This window comes from Oryctolagus cuniculus, chromosome 1, assembly GCF_051225735.1.
Source record: "Oryctolagus cuniculus isolate XC-2025 breed Fujian yellow rabbit chromosome 1, ASM5122573v1, whole genome shotgun sequence".
Lineage (NCBI taxonomy): Eukaryota > Metazoa > Chordata > Mammalia > Lagomorpha > Leporidae > Oryctolagus > Oryctolagus cuniculus.
In genome coordinates, this window is record NC_142867.1 from 66631051 (window position 1) to 66649263 (window position 18213).

The following is an 18213-nucleotide window of genomic DNA, read 5'->3' on the forward strand; positions in this document are numbered from 1 at the left end:
AAGGGCGTGTTCTCAAGGTCACACAGGGAATAGGGGGCCGAGTGCCCCCCACCCTTCTTTCCACCTGAGACCAGGGCTCCAGGGGCTCAGCTGTCTCCTGCTCCCATGGTCCCCCAACACAGTGGCTGCTCCACCAGGTCATCTGAGGGACAAGCCGAGACCCAGGGGACAAGACACAGCCTCACGGCCAAGGCTGCCCAGCTGAGCACACACATGGCCTGGCAAGGGCTGCCCCTGGCACGTGCGGGGAGCACGCAGCGGCTAATTAACCAGCTGTCCTATTCCGGATGCTCCACTCGGCCTGACATCACGGAGCCTGTCCATCTCCAAGACAGGAACCCAGCCTTGGCCCCTGAGCCTTTGGCCAGCACCACCATCCAGCAAGGCTGTAGGGACTCTTGCTCTTGGGTGCCTCCCAGCAGCCCCGAGAGCCAGGCTCATAGGGATAAATAGGCCTAGGCACTCGCCCAGGCACCTGCTCTGGACCCGCCCCAGGCTGCCTGGCTCCACAGCGAAGGTCAACAGATGCCTGGGTGACCCGGGCCCCTCTGACCTGATGGAAACATCCTCTTTCCTGCTTGGAGCCCACAGGTTGTGTATCGAAAACCTGCCTGCTCCTTGGCTCTGACCCGGAAGTGTACCTCCCCTACGAATCAGTGCACACCAGGCGTCACAGGTTGGCCTCACGGGCAGGTCTTCCCCGGAGGGCCAGTGGAGGCTGGGGGAGGCCAAGACAGAGGCAGGGCTGGGACAGGAGCCCAGGGACATGCCTGCTCAGCCTTTTGAGCCCAGGAGATGGGAGGGAAGGGGGAGCGGCGAGTCAGGTTCCTGCTCACGGTGCTCTTTCTCAAGGCCCTGCTTGTGGCATGTCACTAGCCCTGTCTGCCACCCCCCCCCCCCCCACCACCAGCAGCCTGCCCAAGCACAGGGAGCATCTGTGGGGCCTCGGGGACCCGGCCTTGCCAGCTGTCTGCCCCCACCCCGACCCTGCTGGGGCCAGGACACCAGCTGGGAGCTGCCCAGGAACTGGGGCATGGGTAGGACCCCCAGAACCCTAGGAGAAGATGCTGCCCCTCGGTGGGCTGTGGGCCCCCACAGGAGGTGCCCTGGGCCCTGACTCATGCCTCCTGGTCCCTGTGGGGCAGTGGAAGGAGTACAGGAATTAGCATCATGCTCTGCCCTGCAGGCCCTGTGCCTAGTGGCCCCAACTGCCCACTCCCTCACCAGCCACCCAAAGACACAGGCTCCTCATTCCTCCCCAGGAACCGACAGCCAGCTCTGTGGTTCTCTGGGTTGCAGCCGGGCTGTGTGTGCAACTTGTGCATAATTCACCACCAGCTCCGCTCGCTCGCTGTGGCCTGGATAATCGGCGCCCAGCAGGAGAAGCCTGCAGCCACGCCCGCTCCACCCCCGGAGCAGTTCCAGAGAACGGTGAGTGGACAGGGGCCTGCAGATGCATAGAAAATGGACAAGGATCATCGATGACCAGAACTGCGTGCTTGTGTCAGCCGAGAGTCCTTTGTGTTCACATACAGAAGAGGAAACTGAGACCCGGAGGCTGAGGAACCTGCCCGTGTCGCCCAGCAGAGGTCCTGATGCTGGGCCACGCTGTGGCATGCACACGACCCCCAACCCCAGCCGTGCCCTCCTGCCCCCACACCACTGTCTGAGGCCTTGGAAGAGCCTTCAGCAAGGGAGCCCTGCACTGTCTGGGCTTGGCGGGCGACTGCAGGAGAGAGAATGCACAGCACCCTCTGGTCCCGGCTGGGGCGCCGGGTGGGGAGGAGTGACCGGGCCTTCAGGAGCACACACCCAGAACTCCGGAGATGCAGGGTGACCTTGCCCACCCCGCAGTGTGAGGGGCCTGAGACCAGAGAGGGAAAGGACTCGTCTGAGGTCCCACCGTGGCAGAGTCCTGTCGTTCTGCAAACCCTGCCAGGCACCAGGGACACTGCGCTGCATGTGACAGGGTCCCAGCCTCGTGGTGCTCTTAGATGGCGTCCACCCAGCCAGCTTTCGGACCCTCAGGGTCTGCCCTGCAGCTTCCCCATCCCCTAGCCCACCCCTCACTCCCAAGACCCACGGGTTGCCCCTCTCCCCAGGCTCTGGCTGCTACTCTTCCAGGACCACCCTGCCCAGCTGGCCAGGGCCTCACTCGGGTCCTCCCTCAACCAAGTCCCAGCTGATGGATCTCAGGAGGACAACGTGCCCCTCCCTCCCACACTCTTGACCTCCCATATACCTGCTCACTGGGAGGACCTGGCTCCTGGCTTGGTGCAGCTCCACTTCATTGGGCAAAAGTGCCACCGACCCACCCACCCCAACGACCCAGAGCAATGAAAAATCACTTCTTGGGGCTGGTGTTGTGGTGTAGCGGGTAAAGCTGCTGCTTGCAATGCCGGCATCCCATATGGGCGCTGGCTCATGTTCAGGCTGCTCCACTTCCGATCCAGCTCTCTGCTAATGGCCTGGGAAGAGCAGTGGAAGATGGCCCAAGTGCTTGGGCCCCTGAACCCACGTGGAAGACCCAGATGAAGGTCCTGGCATGTGGCCTTCTGCGGAGTGAACCAGCAGATGGAAGATTCTCATTCTCTCTTCCTCCTCCTCCCTCCCCCTCCCTCCCTCTTTCCCTCCCTCTTTGTAATTCTTTCAAATAAACAAGTAAATCTTTTTTTTTTTTAAAGTCACTTCTTTTTAAGACTTAGACTTTTCTTTCTTTAAAAACCCTCAGTGGGCCTGGGGAGGGGAATGGAAGGTTCTCAGTCAGACCTGACTTGGCATTGGCAGCACTGGCTCTGCGCCTGGCACAAAGCAGATGCCCGAGATACGCACGTCTGTAGGATGAAAGAATAGAAATACCCGCTCCTTCCGCTTGCCCCTGCTGCCTGAAGTTCTGCCATTGTTACCAAGTCCTTCCCAGGGCCACACAGCATTCCGGGATGCTTTCTCAACAAGCAATCGATCCTGGACAGAGAAAACTGGCTCCCAGCTGGAGCTTCCCCGGGGCGAGACAGCCGAGGGAGGACCAGCTCTCCCTGGAGCCCCCTCCCCAGCTCCAGCCCGGCAGCTGCAAGTCCACACAAGCTTGGGGAGGCAGTGTGCGGCCTGCCGGAGATCCCTAATTCCCATCAACGCACAAAAGGCCCTGCGAAGGCCGCTCTCCTTTACCCACCCCAGCGTTTCCTGAGTTCGTGTGCCCATGCATCCTAAGCCTGCTACTGCGCCCTGGAACTGGGGTTCCTCGGAGTCCAGTTTGGGAAGTGTGTGCTGGATGTGGCCCTGCCTGGCCACTGTGGGACAGGGTAGTGCCCTGCAGGGCGTTTGGGGCTGGCACCAAGCCAAGGCCGGCCTGCAGGAGGTCTGCGATCAGCCGCGCAACACGCCTTTGTGACCGAAGCAGAAAGGGACTGCGGCATCGCACAGCCTGCATGGAAGCGAGGGAGGGAGGGAGGGAGGGAGGAGGTCACGGGCCAGGGGGAGACCCGCTGCGGCGGGGACCTTATCCTGCTCTGCTTCGCTTTCATCATCCACAAAATGGGGACAACGCTGTTCTCGAGCTGTTGGGAAGCCTCGGTGTGGTAACGCGAGCCGCGGCGGATTAAAAACTGCAGAGCCCTCTTCCGGCGCTTGCCACGTGCGTCCTAATTTCCCTGCATGGACTGCCAGGGCGGTGTGGTCACGTCCTGGTTGATCACAAGCCACCGCAGTGGACCTTGATCAGGACAGACCGACGGATGGGTGGGACGGACGGACGGCTGGAATTCCCAGGAAGCAATGCTCACTGGTGGCCATGAGTCAATGAACTAATTCTAGGAAGGTCAGCTGTCCCACTTCTCAGCCCCCAGCTGAGAGGATCAGCACACCAGGAGGGCATACGCACATGCACACTTGTGCACAGACCAGGGGAGGAGAGAGCGGCGCCGGGCTGCTGAAGGCCGGTGTGTGGGCAGCAGGCTGAGGGCACGGGGTAGGAAGAGCCAGAACAGAGTTGAGCAATGCAGCCCCCGAGGGTCCATGGGTGTAGGGACTGAGGGGTCTCGGCACACCAGCACAGCAAGGTGAGCCGCGTGGGCCTGTGCAGGCAAAGGGGGCAACCCGCCCTTTTCACAGAGGCTTCCCACCAGAGCCCTTATAGTTGTTTATGAAGGTATCAGGAGCAGACAGAAACCCGCAGGGCCTGACACACGCCTCAGCTGCCTGGGAACATGCTTCTTACATTTTACACCAGCTCCTCGACACACACATGCACGGGACAAACCACTGAAACAGCCTCTGTGTGCCAGGCAAGGGGACGCAGGCCGATGGCAGACGGCAGACTGCAGGGAAGATTCTGGATAAGTGAGGTACCAGGTCACTTGAGGACGGAGAGGGAGGTGCTGCAGAAAAAAATGCCACAGCCAGCCAGTCGGAGGAGCAAGCAAAATCACTGTGTGACCTCAGGCAAGTTGCCTTCCTTCTCTGAGCCTCCATCTTCTCATTTGGAAAGTGGGGCTGATAAATCACAAACGCGACACGGCACCAGGCACAGAACCAGTGTTCCAGACATCCTCACGGCCGACACCATAGCAAGCAAGACAGGTGTCGCCTCCAACTTGTTGTTAGCTAGATTGTCCCTTTCACAGATGGGCAAACTGAGGCTCTGCTGGGTACTAACCTGCCTGAAGTCAGAGAGTTGGTGGGAGTGGGATGTGGACCCAGGAGTGTCTGCTTCCAGAACCCACCTGCTCTGCCCTCCCAAGCAAGTCCTAGGCCTCCTCCCCAGAGCCTGCCCCGAGGATTCGGTGACACTTGCAGACACCAAAGTGCTTGGCAGCATTAAGCTCTTAGGTGTCCAAAGGCAACAAGAGTGAAGTCTTGGTTTGTCTGTGAACCCAAGTACTGAAGTCCACGGGGGCACTGGGAACTGACCGCAGCCCATGGCTCCTGCTCCTGGGAGAGGCCCCATGGTTCCAGGAGCCCCAGCTTTCCTCTTCTGGACCACAGAGCAGGGTGCTCCACCTGCCTCATGCCCTGCTGCTAACCCACGGGGCACGGCCTGGCCCTGCAGGGTCCTCGGCACTCCCCAGCGAGGGGTCCTGGGCCCTCAGCCAGGCCTCGAACCCCTCTGAGCCGCAGGTTCCCCTCTCAAAATAAGCTGAAAGCAGGTCTCCTCCCAGGCCGGCGGCTGGGCCATCGTGAGTGACCTCAGTCAGATGACTCCAGCTGGGAGCCTGGGAGGAGGAGCTCCAGGCTCTCGGAATTCCTGGCCAGAGGAGGGTGTGCTACCCCCATCCCCCACCCCACCCCAGAACCCTCCATCTAACCCTGAATTCAAGGCTGGCCTTTGGAAGCCCAGGTCTGGGAAGTGAACTCAGCTCCTGCCACCGGCAGGTCCCTGATCTGCTGGCTTCCCAGGCTGGCTGCGGGCTGAGCAGGGGAGAGGAAGGGAAGGGGTCTTCAGACATCCCCAGAAGCCCACTGTGACCCAGGGTGGGTTCCCCGGCTCCAGGCCATGACCCAGGCCTGCCAGGCCCAGCACAGGGTCCCCCTGCACGGCCCCCGAGTCTCCCTCCTGGAGCACTGCTCAAGCAGAGAGGAAGAGTGTGAACACCCCCACTGCTGTGCTGCCTCTAAATACACACGCGACAAACACTTCCAGAGCAATGCTTTGCAGGGAGGCACTAGGATTGAGCGTGCAGGCCTCTGGCTCTGCTGAGCCTGGCCAAGACCACTGCGGCAGGTGAGGGCCGGGAACAAGGAAGTGGCCTGTGTGGCAGGCAGGGGGTGGGGGACACAGCTCTCCAGGGAGTGTGCTCGCGGACGGTTTTGAGCACTGACTCCACGGCACGCACCGAGCACTCCACACTCGGCTTGCTTTGGAGACATACAGCACTGTACGCATCGTACCAGAGAGAAAGCTGGGGCACAGAGCGATAAAATGCCTGGCCCGGGTCACATCGCCAGCAAGTGACGACACAAATTTTCCTGCTTCCAAAACCCTCGCTGGTCTGAAATAGCTGTATTGGACTTGCTCAGCCGGGTCAGCTACAAGGGGGACACCCTCCCCCAGGTGAACAGGAAACGAATCCCTGCTGTCATCCCTCAGCTCCCCCAGGTGGGGCAGGGGCCCCCGCGGGCAGGGCGGTTGGGTGGAAATACAAGCGGCTTCAGACAAAGCTTCATTGTGAAGGAGTCCGGCACCGACCATTACAACCGAGCCAGATGCTCGCTGCCCGCTCACTGCCTGTCTCTGCCACTGGGAACAGGGGGTCAGTGGGAAGGGTCCCGGGACTCGGGGTGGTTCCCTCCCCCCGCCAGCCACAACCTCAGAGGCCAGGACTCAGGTGGCTGGGGAGGGGTCCAGCCTGGCCCTGCCGCCACACACCCGCGCCGTGTCAGGCACCGCGTTCTCCGTGTACGGCCTTGTTTCACGCGGAGCTGATCACGAGTCCCGTTTCTCAGAGGCGGCGACCAAGGCTCAGGGACAACACCCAAGCAGGGAGCAGAGGCGCGCTGGAGCCCGGGCTGCCTGGGCTGCGAGGCTCTTCCCTCTCTGCAGGCAGGGAGGGGGGTCCGCAGAGGAATGAGCTCCTGGTCCTTAACAGTGTGTGCGGGGCAAAGCTGAACCAGGCACGCCCTGGGAAGCTGGCACAACTGCTGATGCCTGGAGCCGGCCACAGAGGTTGTAGGTGGGGCCTGGACAGGACTTCTGAGTTTCCCAGGCGATGGCAGTGCACAGCCGGGGCAAAAGCTGTGGCCTGGGTGCCCCCTACACCCCCGCCGCTGCCCTTCCTGCCTCTTGGGGACAGGCAGGCATTTATGTCCCTGACACCACCTTATAACCGCAGCGGGATGCAGGCAAAATACGAGGGTGCCCTGCAGGCCCCACAGCTGGCCACAAAGAGGACCCCTGCCTTCAGAAGGCCTCTGGAGTGCGCCCTTTAAGATCCTGGGGGGGTCCTGGCTCCCTCCGTGGGAGAGGACTTTCTCTTTGAGCCTCCCGGGTGAGAGGGTGTGATGAATTCTTCAAAGGCGGAACAGCTGCAGGATTAGTGCTGAAGACCCCCTGTGCCTCCTGGCCCGCCTCACACGCAGCAGGCCTGTTTACTCTTTTCTCCAGACTGGCTCCCAGGCCTGGGAAGAGCTGGGCCTCTTGGACCAGCAGCCCACGCTCCCTGCCCGCCTGCCTCGGTGCCTCTCGTGCCCTCCGAGCAGAACCTCACGCACAGGGAGGCCCGAGGAGTCCGGCAGTCCTGGGGCGGCCCCAGCGCCTCCCTTGCTGGCTATGCTCCGAGTTCATTTCTCATGCTGACCCCAGTGGGCCCGACCCAGGGGACTCACGCTGTTGCAGTGCCCAGCTCCAGGAAGCCCCCCCTGACCCCCTGCCCACCCTGGCTCTCCTTGTGGCATGCTGTGTTGTCCTCTGTCCCTACCAGGCTGTTCGCTCATTCAATCCACAAAGCAGCCGCCCTTGGCCAGGGATTCGTTCCAAACGCCCTGCCTGAGCACCTGGTCTCTCCCTGCTCCTCTGCAAAGCGCTGGATGTGCGGACGAGAACAGCCAACGTTCCTCATGTGCGGGTACCGTTCCAAGTGCTTGAACCTCACCACAGCCCCGTGCAGCAGGTGCTATAGTCATCCCCACTTTACAGATGGGGTAACTGAGACCCAGAGAGGTCAGATCAAGTCACTTGAGCCTTACCCTATGCCATTTAGCCACAGATGCCACTGGGACTGGCCAGTTTCCACAATCTGGAAGTTTTGTATCTGTGTGTTCACCCCGCAGACCAGGACTGCCAATCAGGTCACATCTCGTGCGCGTGCCCCAGAGGTGGGGCTAGGAGCAGATGAATGCGCCTCTGTGGAAGGAAGGGCTCACACTTCTCTGCCCAGCAACCTGCTGGCTGGGTCCCACCTGCTGTGGGGCCGGAGAAGAAAAAGCAGGGCTCTGGACACCCACGTCCTGCTGCCTGCCGCCAATCTAAGCCAGGCTGCGGCCAGGCCTCAGCTGCACGCTCACCCCCTGCAGCTCAGCGGAAGGCAGTGGGAACCGCAGCCCCGCCCAGCCCAGGGGACGCCCTCCCGGCCTCCCTCAGTCGCTAGACTGAGTCACCCATTCACGAGGTCAGCGAGGGGACGGGAGGGAGACTCGCACAGTTGGTGTGTCCCCGAGCGCCCGCTCCCTTCATCTCATCAAAGCGTTACAACAACCCCGTTTTGCAGGAAGGAAAACCACAGGGCCAGCATCGAGCCCTTGCCAAGGGGCAGCTGGCACAGGGGGCTGCCATCTTGTGCCGGGCACGCTACTAGGCACTCGAGGAAGAGGTGGCGTGGGGGCCACAGCGTCCAGTGCCCACAAGGCAGCCAGACCACGAGCCCTGGATTCTGTCTGCTTCGGGGGAAGTCCTGGGAGCTCCTAGGAGGCGGCGGCTTGGGGCCTGGTAGCCACCAGCAGGAGAAAGGGCATGCCTTGACTACAAAGTGTGTGCCCGCCACTGCCCTGGAGGTGGCAGAGGGAGGAGAAGCCGGGTGCCCTGCCAGCTGCCCTGCCGATGACCCCCGCTGTGGCTGGGCCAGCCTGCCTCCAGTCCTGCTAAGTTGGGCTGGCCCAGCCAGTGCCCAATCACAGGGTTGCCTCTGCCTTGCTAATGACCATGCTGCCTGCAGCCCAGGCCGCCACCCCTCTTCTGGTGCCCACAGCGCCTGCTGGCCCAGACGGCAGCCCAGGCCAAAAATCACAGCAGCCTGTCACACCACATCCTCTGCCCCTGCTGCTGTGGTCTCCTCCGCCTCCTCCCGGGGTCACAGAGGACACCGCAGAAAGCTCGAGGCCCCGGGGCACGCAGGCACTCAGACACCAGCCCAGGGCCTCCGGGACCACAGACAGGAGGCCACGGCTCCAGGCCACACAGCCAGCCAGCCAGCCAGCCAGCGCCCCCGCCCCGGGCCCCTCGCTCAACCCAGCACTGCCCTTCCTCAGCCTCCAGAAGACGGCTCACAGGCCAGGCGTGCTGGGGTCAAGTGGAAGAGACAGGGTGTCGCCTACAAGCTGTCTGGCTGTCTGGGCAGTCCTAGACAGAAGCACAGGCTTCAATCTGCTTCCAGGTCTTCTGAAACAGGCACGCGCTGGACTCCCTGTCACGGTCCCCGCAGTCTGGCTGTGTGATTTTCAGCGAGATGCTGCACCTCTCTGAGCCCCAGTTTGGGGGGAGGCGGGGAAGCAGTGTGATGTGCCTGGCCTATAGTCTGGCTCAGCTATTGCTGACGTCATCCCGGTGGGCATTCCACAGAGTACCAAGGGCCCGGTGCAGACCGGACTTGTTACTGCTGTGTGTTAGAGCTGCAGAGGGGCACGACTGGATTGGTGGGTGACCTAGGAATGTTGCTGGGGAAATCTATGGCCCGAGCTGGTCCTTGACGGCTGGGAAGCGAGTGGACAAGAGGCAGGGATGGGCAGGAACCCGCCACAAAGGGGCAGCAGGGAGCCCCACTGCGTCCAGGGGACAGTGCTGGCCCATGCAGTGGGCACGGCCTTGAATGCCAGCACGAGGGGCCTGGTCTTCATCTCACAGGCAACAAGGAGACGTGGAGGGTTCTAACGGGGGTTCCCTGGTGTGTCCCGAAACGTGAGTTCCGTCTGCCCATTAAGGCCCTTTCCCCATCCGGTCACTCACCGCTCACCATCCCCGCAAACCCAGCATCCTCCACGCGCTCTGCCGGCCTCGGCCTCCCAAGGTGCACTGCTAGCCCACTCCACGGCTCAGCTTCCCAGTGAGGCAGCCCCTTAGGGAGGACCCATCCTGCTGCGTTAACACGCATGACCTCCCGGCCACCAGTAGCAACCCTGAGAAGCGGGTTTTATGATGGGCATTTCACTGAGGAAGACACGGGGGCTCGGCAGGGCTAGTGCCTTGCCTGGCCTCCCCACCGATGAGCCAGGATCCAACACTGGAACAGGTGTCAGGAGCCCTGCTCCACAGCAAGCGGCTGCAGCTCCAGCCAGACCCTCCCTCTACCAGGGAACCCTTCGGCTTCCACGGTCCCCAAGAGTCCTGCATCCTCCTCCTCCCCTCTTTGGCTCACAACAGGAGTCCAGCTGGGCTGGCCTGGTTCCCATTGTTGCCTGCAGGTTCACCAACAGGGGAGGGCCAGGGGGTGATGACAGGTCGCTCTCCCTGTGGGTCCACCCTCCCCCCACACATACACTAACAGCACAGACAGGAGCCACTTGCTCATCTCCATCCCCGGTGGGTTCAGAGCTCAGCAGGCCACAGAGCTACTCCCCCAGTCTCCCAGCCAGGGGAGCAATAAATTATTCACTGCTCCTTTGTGCTTACACAGGCCAACAATGGGCCAGCTTCCCCCACCTCAGCCCCCCAGCAGGAAGCCAGCAGGGTAAGTGGTAGGTGTCAGAATGTGAAGCCCCTTGCCAATGGCTCCAGGCAGATTCTAGAAGGCTAGGAGACAGGAGTCTGCCTCCCCAGGAGACTGAGCTGCACAGATTCACATCTCTGAGATGCAACCTTAGCGTGCATTCTAATCTAAGGCAAGTCTGAATGCTTCCCCAGACTTCCTGGTCAAAATTCAGGCTTCCTTTTCTTCAGAAGAGGGAAATAGGTATTGGCCAGGCACTGTGTATCTGTATCTCATTTAATCCTCACTGACCTGGGAAAGGAAGTATTCTAACTTTAGAGAAGCAACAGGAGCTCAAGGAGAGCGCTGCACTGAGCTGGCGGGGGAGGGGGCAGACTCACGCCCACCTGGTGTGACTTAGCATTGCCTTCACCTGTTAGGCGAGCTCCAGGCTGCTGCTTAGCCCACAAGGTAACTGCCAGGTCACCTGGTATGCGGTTGGCACTCAAACCACTCCCGAAGCAAATTTGAAGGCCCTGGGCAGGTGGTTTCACCTTGCCAAGCCTCAGTTTCCCACCCAAGATTAGCCAGTACTAACAAGGCCAAACACAACAAGCTCCTAGCCCTTGGCAGTCTGCTACAGGCAGCCACCCCATTAGCTGAGCTTGCCCTGACCACATTTTACAGGTGCGACTTGGGGCCACAGAGACGCCACTGAGAGGTCCCAGGCCTGCTCTGCCTCGCTCCCACTTCCAGGCTCTTCCCACCACACCATGAAATGAGATCACAGGTGGGAAGCTATTTCATCAAAGAGGAGCTTTGTTCAGATGCAGGATTATTATGAGGATTTAACCTCAGACAGGGCGGGGGGAGGGGGAGCCCCAAGCCCCTTAGTCCTCTCTGGTGACTCCCCTAGCCCATGCCCCCGCCCCCACACCGGAGCCCCCAGCCTTCAGCTGACCTCTCACCACTCTGCTCCACCTCCCAGGGGCTTTCCAGGGTGGCTTCCCCTTGACCCCAGGGGTTAACTAGTCCCAGCCAAGGCCACAGGGCCCAGACCAAGGCCACATTCCCATGCCTCCCTACCCAGAACAAGAGCCTACCAAGTCCATGCCAAGGGCTCTCTCACAACACTCCTCTGCCTGCACAGCCCCTGAGGGCAGTGGCAGGAGCCCCTGCCTGGTAATCAAGACACCAGGAACTGTGCCCCCAGACTTGAGACCTGAGCAAGACCACCTGCTCCTGGGCCAGGGAAGTCTTGCAGGTTCCCTGCCCAGGAGGGACTGAGGTCAGACCTGCCATCTGGGTCATAGGCTCTGAGGCAGCCCACATGTCTCAGGCCCAAGCACCAACCACGCAGACTCTCAGAGCAGCCTCACGCAGGGCCACCCCAATGTCACATCAGGGTGGGACAGATGCCAGCCACTCACCCAGAAGAAGCTAACTGGGGGGTGGGGGGTGTCTGAGACAGTTTCTGGCCCAACCACTCACTGGCTTTAGGACCTGTGGCAACTGGCACCCCTGCTTGCATGAGCCTCAGGGTCCCCATGAGCAAAGTGAACCCCATCTCCCCCAACTCTGCTGGGCTCTGCAGGGAGTGTCCCCACAGAGGTCCAGAGACTGGGAGCATGGCACTCAGGAGCCAGGAGCAGCTGCTCTCCTTCCTGGACACACAGAGACAAGTGTCCCACCTCTGCCCTCAACTCTGGGTGGCCTTTCCTGGGAGCTGATTGGCCAGGGAAAGCCAAGGTCTCGATGCCGGGTGGCCCGGCCTCATGCTTGCTACCCAGCCCTCTCACTTCTCCCCTCCCCCTTGGTTTCCTTTCCTCTCTCTCCTCCCCAGATTTCTTCCCCCTGCCCCCCACCCCGAGTGAAGAAAGCAGGGTCGCTCAGTCAGCCGAGCCTCAATTTCCCCCATCTGTCAGTGCCCACACGACAATGCACAGCACCTCTCCAGCTGGGATAGCAATGAGGCGCATAGGGCGGGGCTCGGACCTGCACACAATGGGCGCTCAATAAGTGCCCGTTTTCTCCCTCCCCCTCTGAGCAGGTTCCAGCCTCTGCCCGTGCCCCCCGCCCACGCCCTCAGCCGCGCCCGGTGCTGCGGCCATGAGGTCGGAGACTGCTCCTGCCCCACATCAGGGATTCTCACCTGCAGCCTCGGCTCTGGCCGGGACGGAACGAGCCGGTGCTCTCCTCCGGGCGAGCGCTGAATCCCGAGCCCCAGCCCAGGGCGGGAGGGAGGCAGCGACTACAGCTCGCAGCACCAGTCCGGGGGTTCAGTCCGACTGTCCTGCCCGCCGGGACCCCACCTGGGGCGCTGGACGCGGCCCGGGGCTTCTCGGGCGCTCCAAGTCCGAAGCGCTTGATTCGAGGCAGCTGAAGGGTCGGGTCTTTGGCGTCCCGAGATTGGGGGCGTCCGGGTTCCTCTGCGCCCAGGTCCGGAGGCTGGGGCCACCCAAGCGCTAATCTCGGGGCGGAGGGCTAGGGGCTCCGACCCACAGTGGTAGGAAGGCTGCCAACCAACCCGCAGGCGTGGAGCCGTACGGCGGAGCCAGGAGCGTCCCGCCCGGGCGTCGCGGCCACAAGCACGGACCGCGGGCAAAGGAGCGTCCGGGCGCGGAACCCGGGGCTGGGCAGGGCAGGCGCCGGCGGGGAAGTCTCCCCAGCTCCGCGCTCCACGCGCCAGCTGACTCCGGAGCTCGGGCCGAGGCTCCACTTCCTCTTCCCCGCTCGCTCAGCCGCGCGCCGCAGCCGCCGCCACAGCCGCTGTCATCCCCGCCGCCCACCCCCACCGGCGCGGCAGCCCGAGCCGGGCCGAGGAGAGCCGAGGCGGCCCCGCCCCGCCTCCGAGCACTGGCGAGCGCGGCTCCGCCCGGACAGGGCGGAGTCCCACGAGGTCCCACCCCCGGCGGGGCCACGGGCGAGGACGCGGCGCGCGCCGGCTCCCCTGCCCGGGCCCCGCGCGGCCCGGCAGCAGGGGCCAATCAGAGAGTGGGAAAAGGGCGGAGCTCTGTGGGATGAGAACGCCGCCTCGGAGGGCGGAGCGGACGACGGAGAGGCGCGGTCGCCGGGAGAACAATGGCGGGGCTGGGGATCCTGGAAGAACCGAGCTGGGGAGGGGGCGACCTGGGGACACCAGGATGGAGCGGGGGCGAATGGGGCTGGCCTGTCTGGGATCTGAGCAGGGGACTGCCGCGTGGAGGGGTGGGAGCGGGGGCCGGGGGAGGAGGAGGGCTGCCCGGGACATGGGCCCCGGGTGGGGGTCCCCGCGTAGTGGGGGCGGCAGGACCCGCCCTCACCCTGCGGCTCCGCAGCCGCTAGCGCTCGGCGCGCAGAGGTGAGACATGACGGCTGTGAAATGTTCCGATCTCGGGGAGCGATGAAAAATAAGTTTTGGAAATAACTCGCGGGTCTCTCGTAGCTCTGCCCCTCCTGCAAGAGAAGCGTTGTGTCGGTTGTTTCAGCAGTGCTGCCGGGGCGGAGGAGCGCCAGGACCTCATTCACCTCCAGGGCGGGCGTGATGCACCTGCGGTGGCCTCGCGCCCGGCACGGGCCCGCACGCCGCCCGCGCCGCGAGGGTTGACTGCGGGACTGCGTGTTGAATGTGCCGCGGAGGCGACATGCGCCACACCGATTGGGCTGGGGAGCGAAGGGACGGAGGCGGTGTGGCACAGCCTGGCCGTGAGCCGGAGGCGGCAGCTACCTCCTGTAGCTGACGGGGATCCGCCAAAGGAGAGGCCGCGGGAGAGTCCCACGATCCTATCCACCCATCGCTGTTGCAGTCTAGGGCAAAGCTGTGTGGCCCTGAACAGGTTATTCCGCCTCTCTAGCCCCGGGAGCCTCACCCGCAGAAGAGGGCTTAGGACTTTGGGGCAGGTGCTTGGCACAGCCTTAAGGGCCACTTGGGACCCCCGCATCCACACTAGAGTGTCTGAGTTGGAGGTCCAGCTTTGCTTCAGATCCCAGGTTCCGAGATGTGCACCTTGGGAGGCAGCAAGTAATGGCTCAAGTCCTTGGGTCCCCAGCACTCACGTGGGAGACCTGGATTGAATTTCTGGCTCCTGACAGCACCCTGGCCCAGCCCCGCTGCTGGGTACATTTGGGGAGTGAGCCAGTCAGCCCCAGATCTCTCTGTGTCTGTGCCTGTTTCTCTGTCTCTCTTGCTCAGCCTTTCAAATGATTAGAGAGAGAGAGAGAGAGAGAGATACTGCTACTTGGCAGGGAAAAAGGAGGGACTGGGTGGGCCCCAGGGCTCAGAGGATGGGGGGGGCATTCTTGGTGGAGGGAACAGCATGTGTAAAGGCACAGAGTCTGAAAAAAGCCCTAGGATAGGAGTTAGGTTAAGAGGAGCCCTTTACTGGCGTTGTGGCATATTGGGTAAAGCTGCCGCCTGTGATGCTGGCATCCTCTATGGGCACCAGTTTGTATTCTGGCTGCTCCACTTCCAATGCTGCTCCCCACCTAATGGCCTGGGGAAAGCAGCGGAAAATGGCCCAAGTGTTTGGGTCCATGCCATCCATGTGGGAGACCCGGATGAAGCTCCTGGCTCCTGGCTTTGGACTGGTCCAGCTCCAGCTGTTGCAGCCATCTGGGGAGTGAACCAGCAGATGGAAGACTCACTCTCTCTCTCTTTCTCTCTTTCTGTATTTCCCTCTCTGTAACTCTGACTTCTGAACTGGGTCAATCAGAAGCCAGTAGCTAGGAAACCAGGAGCTTCTTCTGGGTCCCCCACATGAGTGTAGGCACCCAAAGACTTGGGCCATCTTCTGCTGCTTTTCCAGGCCATAGCAGAGAGCTGGATTGGAAGAGGAGCATCCCATATGGGATGCCAGCACTGCAGGCGGCAGCTTTACCCACTACACCACAGTGCCAGACCCTTTGGCTTTTAAGGGTCCCAAACACTGTTGGAGCCTTGCCTTGATCCTGCTGTGGAGCCAGCAGGTAAGTTGAGGCTGGCACCTGGGGGAGCCCCAGGATTGTCACACAGAGAGCCCTGGCCAGTTGTTAAAGCAGACACGAGTTCTGTAGGGAAACTAGGTGGCACTGAGAGCCCCAAGAAATAGCACTGGGGTCTGCCCAGGGGGGCTTCCAGTCCCATGGAGGCCTGGGCCCGGAGACTCCTCCTGGAGTGCTCAGCCTTCATGGAGCTGGGGGTCCGGCTGGAAGAACAAGGAGGCAGTGAGCTGCTTGCTGAAGTCTAGACTGGGGTTCGGGTGCCTCCTCTGCCAGGCCCTCCAGGTCCCAGGTAGGGGGGAGATTGGTTCCAGGAAGCTCCGACAGTGTTGCCGGGGCCTGGGAACCACTGGTTCCACACATTTGCTTATGGCAGTGAACTTGATCGTGGTGCTAAGAAACCTCGTGCCGCCCCCATCTGTTCAGAACCTTCCGTAGCTCAAGCTGACAGCACGATAAAGCCTGAAATCCTTGCCTGGTGGTCCAGCCCCTCTGATAGTGCTCTCTGCCAACGCCGCGGGCCTCCTCTCCCCGCCTCTTCCCTCTGCCCTCACTCCATCAACAAGCAGGATACATTCTGTCTCCATGCAGGGGTGGCTCCTGCTGGTCCCCTTCCAGCTTCCCTGTGGGGCCAAAGGGAAAAACCCTGGGGTCCAGTGACCATCTGTGTGGACGCTGCTGTATTCTCAGAGCCTGGCACATAGCAGGTGCTCAGTAAATAAGTGTTGACTGCTCCGTCTCCCGTATCAAATGTCACCTCTTCTATGAAGCCTTCCTGAACACCCCCAGGCAGCCTGCCTGTGGTCTGGTTCCCTCAGCTTGAAGGTTCTACAATTATCTATGTCCGTGCCTCATTCCCTGCCTCCCCCCAGTCCAGGGCCCAGCAGTGGGATCTCAGCCTCGGGGAGGTGAATGAATGGGGTTGTCAGAGCGGCTCTCTGGCTGCCCTTGCTGGGAGAGCCTCCCCGGGATGAAAGACAGCTTTCAGAGCAGACCCCCTGTGACCCCTGAGGCCCAGCAGAGGAGTGCCCAAGGTCACCAGGAAGTGACAGCAAAGAGGTCACAAACGCCCACATCTGCTCTCTGGCCCCGTCCTGAACTGGGAAATCTGGCCTTTTCCTGGCTGGGGTGGTCCACCTGCCGTGACAGGGGCATGGTCAGGTGGCAGTCTGGGAGGGGATGGGGGCCTCAGAGGCCTGTGTACCCAGGCCCGGAGCTGGGCAGGAAGCACGGGCCTTTTCCGCCCTGGGTGTCGCCTCTGCTTCTACCAGGGCGGATCAGCAGCACCCTCCCCGCCATCTGCCTGCTCCTGAGCCTTCAGAGCAGGGGTGCAGGCTAACCTCCTCTGCCCCAGCGCTGTGCCTCGCTCACCTTCATTAACCAAAGTGTCCTGGGGCCAGCAACAGCCACTGGGCAACCCAGGGGGTGGGGGTGGGGACACAATCAGGACAACCCACCCTGGACCACCCCGAGTCCCCAGGCCCAGGGCCTGTGCATGGAGTAGAGGCTGATAGGAGGCTGCCCAGGGCAGCCTGGGGAGGGTGACCTTGGGCAGGGCATCTAGGTATGAGCAGGAAGGAGTGTGGAGTGCAAAGGCAACGAAGTGGGGACCCGAGTGAGCGCCATGGACCCCAGACCTCTCTGATTGAACCTGGGCTTCTCAGTACCCTCCCCACCGGGAGCCAGGTGCATAGGGCTGGGGGGAGTGAGAAACAGGCTGCACAGCCCAGCGGTGAGCACCCAGACGCTGGAGCCACGTGGCCTGGGTTCCAAAGCCAGCCTTGCCATGCAGTAGCTCTGGCGTCGCTCTGTGCCTCGGCTTCCATCCATAAACCAGGAGAATGCGAGTGCTCAGCTCCTAGGACATGGTGTTGATCTGTGAGGTGGAGCTGGCGGGCAGGGGGAGGCCATGGTAGGTGAGTTTGACCCTGGATTTTATCCTGAGGGCACAGACACGCTGAGGCAGGGGAGGGGGCTCCTCCTCCCCACGCACGCATGTCCAGGGCTCCTGGCCGCTTGCCTACCACCCCGACTTCCTGCACCCCCCTGCCCTGCAGTCTTAGTTCCTGAACGGTGGGGCTGCAGGAGCTGCGTCACCCCCACCCCAGCACACGCAGAGGAGACTTCATGGCTGAACTTCTTGCCCATGGAGGTCAAGGAGGGGCCCCAGGGGTCTGAACACCCAGGCAGGCTGAGGTTGTGTGCACTGGCCCAGCTTCCATGCGGGGGGGGGGGGGGGGGGCGTGTGTGCAGAGGGGCCAGGGGTGGCTGAGTCCCGTGCCCAGCTGGAGAACAGAGCGGGTTGGCAGAGGACACCGTGTGATGCTGTGGCCCACTTCCTCCCAGTCACAGGTAGTGGCCCTGAGGCCGTGGTGACGAGTGGGACACCATCACCCAGGGAGGTGGAGGGAGCTGGGGCTGGGCCGTGGTTGGGGATGTGGCTTCTGTGCTAGGGGCAGGGGAGCCACACAGCAGGCTTGGGAGTAGCAAGGTCAGATCCGCTCCTCAGAGCTGCCTTGGCCACTGTTTGGAGAGGAAACTGAGGCAGGGACACAGCCTGGGACTTGCGTAAGAGTGCAGCTAACAGGGAGAGGGGAGGGTCCGACCCGTGACCTGGCTGTGGCCCAGGAGGGTAGGGGTACAGGGACATTCCGCGGGGGAGCGCAAGCCCCATTGATGGTGGCCAGGTTGGGCATGGAGAAGGAGGTGCTGGGGTGACTGCAGAGCTCAGCTGGGAACCTGGTGGGTGGCAGTGCTGCCTCCTGGGGTGCAGAGCCTTGAGCTGCAGGTGCGGCTGGGGGCAGGGTAAGTTGGGAGTGTCTGGGAACTCTTGGGGCTGTGCTGGAGATCCAGAGAGGGGCCAAGGCTCAAGGCCCTGGCCTGGAGTGGCGCTTCTGGGACAAGACGGTGAGCGGCCACCAGGGAA

General features: G+C 62.2%; 1 protein-coding gene across 5 annotated transcripts in view; it reads right to left on the reverse strand.

Moving 5' to 3' along the window:
- Positions 1-13168, reverse strand: part of GDPD5 (glycerophosphodiester phosphodiesterase domain containing 5) — a 73823-nt gene extending 60655 nt beyond the window's left edge. For 3 of the 5 annotated variants that reach the window (XM_051850925.3, XM_051850919.3, XM_051850908.3), the window contains exon 1: positions 12484-13132. The gene's annotated coding sequence lies outside the window, so the exon portion shown is untranslated. Of the gene's footprint in view, positions 1-12483 lie in introns of all 5 variants that reach the window. The other 2 variants (XM_051850926.3, XM_051850915.3) reach the window with 2 other exon arrangements.
- Between the last annotated feature and the right edge of the window lie 5045 nt (positions 13169-18213).